Source organism: Triticum aestivum, chromosome 1D (assembly GCF_018294505.1).
Source record: "Triticum aestivum cultivar Chinese Spring chromosome 1D, IWGSC CS RefSeq v2.1, whole genome shotgun sequence".
Classification (NCBI taxonomy): Eukaryota; Viridiplantae; Streptophyta; class Magnoliopsida; order Poales; family Poaceae; genus Triticum; species Triticum aestivum.
The window spans coordinates 447,444,493-447,447,795 of record NC_057796.1 but is presented as its reverse complement, the minus strand read 5'-3'; positions in this window follow the sequence as shown (position 1 = coordinate 447,447,795).

The following is a 3,303-nucleotide window of genomic DNA, read 5'->3' as shown; positions in this document are numbered from 1 at the left end:
GCTTAGCTGTCTCCAAAGCACTCACTCTGCCATACTTCCCTTTGCTCAGATGGCCACATATGATGTTCTTCGCTTGAGAGTCAAGTTGCTTGAATCTCTTTATGTCAGCAGCGTTGATGGTAGGAGTGACAGAGGGAACACCATTTTCCACAACATACCAGAGATCGTTGTTCAATTGCCTCAAGATGCATTCTCATCTTATTCTTCTAGTAGGGGTAGTCCGTCCCATCAAAGGTAGGACACCCAGCAGAGACCTTGATCATACCTGCGGTCGACATAACTAAAAATCCAGGCGGTTAAACCAAAATCACACAGAACAAGGGAGTACCTTGCTCTGATACCAAGTGAAAGTGAGTTAAGTCGACTAGAGGAGGGTGAATAGGCGATTTTTACAAATTCGTCACTGAGGAATTTCACAGTGAGGAAATTCCTAAGTCACGAACAACAAGCAGTTGAATAAGTACTCAGATGCAAACATAACAGAACATAAGCATAGTCATCATGATTAAATGAAAACAAGCACAGAGTACAGGAAGCGTAAACACAGGATAAGCAGGCTGAAGACAAACTGACTGAAGAAATTGAACTGACGAAATTGAGAAATTCTTCAGTCAAAGTCTTCAAACAGTAACGATCAAGTACACAACACAGTAATGAGGAAATGGAAGGGTTGAGGAAATAGAACCAGTAGGCTTGGTGAAGACAGTGATTTGGTAGACCAGTTCCAACTGTTGTGATAGTTGTACGTCTGATTGGAGCGGCTAGGTATTTCAACCTGAGGACACACAGTCCTCACCGTATTCTCCTTGAGCTAAGGTCACATAGACCTCGCTCAATCACTCGTGGTAAGTCTTCAGGTGACTTCCAAACCTTCACAAACTCGGTCACTCGGCGATCCACAATTTTCTCTTGGATGCTCTAGACCATGACGCCTAACCGTCTGGTAGACGCACGGTCTTCAAAGGTAACAAGCGTCGGATCCACACAGGAACAATCTCTTCAGTGATGCACAATCACTTTGGGTTTGTGGGTGTTTGGGTTTGGGTTTTCCTCACTTGATGATTTTCGCTCAAAGTCCTCGGAGGATGGGATACTCTCAATGACATGTGTCACTTTCTCTCGGAGCAGCCAACCAGCTAGTGGTTGTAGGGGGCGGCTAATTATATCCTAGGGAGCAGCCCGACATGATAAGACATAAATGCCCTTCAATGATATGACCGTTACGTCGGTAGATATTTTGGGACAGCTGGCGCATAGCACAACAACGGTCAAAAATTTGAGTATCAAATTCCTCAGGGCTATCATGTTCCTCACTTGTAGGCAATCCGCACTAGCGAATTCCTAACTCCTCAGTCAGAACAAATTCCTCAGAGACCAGAAGAATTTCGTCTCTGTCACCGAAGAAATTGACTGAACCGCATGAGATTTTCAATGGCTTCACTCGAAGGGATTGGTAGGTTTAGGATTTTGAGATGAGCATCACTTGGAAACTTTTCCTTAGTTTTTCCTCGACCCCCTTTAACAGTATGGTGTTTCCTATGACTTAAGAAAGAGAAAATGAAACTATGAAAACAAAAGTCTTCACGCTTCATATTCCTCGCATGAATACAGAGTCTTCACGGTCACACCAATTTCTTCACTTTCAAAGTCTTCAGAAAGCCAAAGTCTTTAGTTGAAGACATTCATTTTTAGGGGTCGACTTTCTCTGTAAATATCAAACTTCTCATAGACTTATAGACATGTGTACACTCACAAGTGCATTAGTCATGTAACCTATAAGTCTTCAGTACACCGAAATCACTAAGGGGCACTAGATGCACTTACGCACGCGTCTTTATGTTTTAGTAAAGAGATAAGAAAAAGTGCCCTGCCGATGGATCAATTTTCGGGTATGGTTGTAGGGATGGCCTTTTAGTTTATGATCATAGAGGCGGTGGGATGTAACTATGGATTTATATTCCTGTTGTATTGCCATATAGGTTGATTTCATAATGTAAGTCTAGTTCGGGTTGGACCGTACCTGTCACGAGGTTAGACTAGATTGGTTAAGCGACCAGGCTAGCGCGAGCGGAAAATCCTATTTGAGGCTCTCTGCGTCAAGCAGTCGACCAATCGCAAAGGGGGAGCGATCAGCTGGGCCGGCCAATCTCCCACTGTAGGTAGTTCCGGTTTTGGGAACTTTCTAGAAGTTTCCCAGATGGTTTTATCGGTTTTGGGAACCTTCTAGAAGGTTCCTTAAACTGGTTTTCTATTTTCCTTTTTCTTTCTTCTTTTTCTGTTTCTTTTCGTTTTGTTTCTGTTTTCCTGTTTCTTTTTTGTTTTTCTCTCCTTTATTTCTTTTTCTATTTCCCCTTTTTCGTTTTATCTTTCCTTTTTTAAGTTTATTTTTATTTTATAAAATGTTAGCTTTTTGGAAAAAAATTTATAAATTTCAAAAAGTGTTTGCATTTATCATAAATTGTTTATAAATTCAAAAAATGTTTCCGCTTTCGAATTTTGTTCAGAAATTCAAAAAATGTTTGCTTTTTCAAAATATGTTTGTGCTTTTTAAAAATTTGTGCAGAAGTTAGAAAAATGTTGCTGTTTCCAATTTTGGTTCAGAAATTAAAAAATTGTTCATGCTTTTACGAAAGATATTCCCGTTTTCAAATTTTGTTCAGAAATTCAAAAAATGTTTGGGAATTTAAAATATGTTCTTGCTATTCAAAAATTGTTTACAAATTCGAAAAATGTTCCTTTTTTCAATTTTGGTTCACAATTTATAAAAATGTTTGTGCTTTTACAAAAAAATGTCCCCGTTTTCAAATTTTGTTCAGAAATTCAAAAAATGTTCTTGCTATTCAAAATTTGTTCAGAAGTTCAAAAAATGTTGCTGTTTCAATTTTTGCTCAAAATTCAGAAAACTTTCGCAAATTTGAAAAGTTGTTCGAAATTAAAAAAAAGGCAGCTATAGTTCCGGGCGCTACAGTACAAAAATGTTCGTACTTTGAATTTTCAAAACATGTTTCAGAATCTGGCGCTGATGTTAGTTCTTGAATATTTCGGGCTGTGTACTAGACAAAAAATTTCGTCATCTCCGGTGGCTAGCTACATGCGCTCATGAGCGGGAGCGCTGGAGTTCTATCCCTATCTAGGGCACTTCATTTTTTTGCGGGATTTTCAGTTTGCGCCGTTTGCTACCGCACCCGCAAATGGGCCGGCCCAACATAGCGTCATCTGTTTGCTCGGCTGTTGACACAAAACGCGTCGAATAGGAGCTCCCAGCGCGAGCATTATGTTTCGCTTAGTGGAAGTCTTAGTACG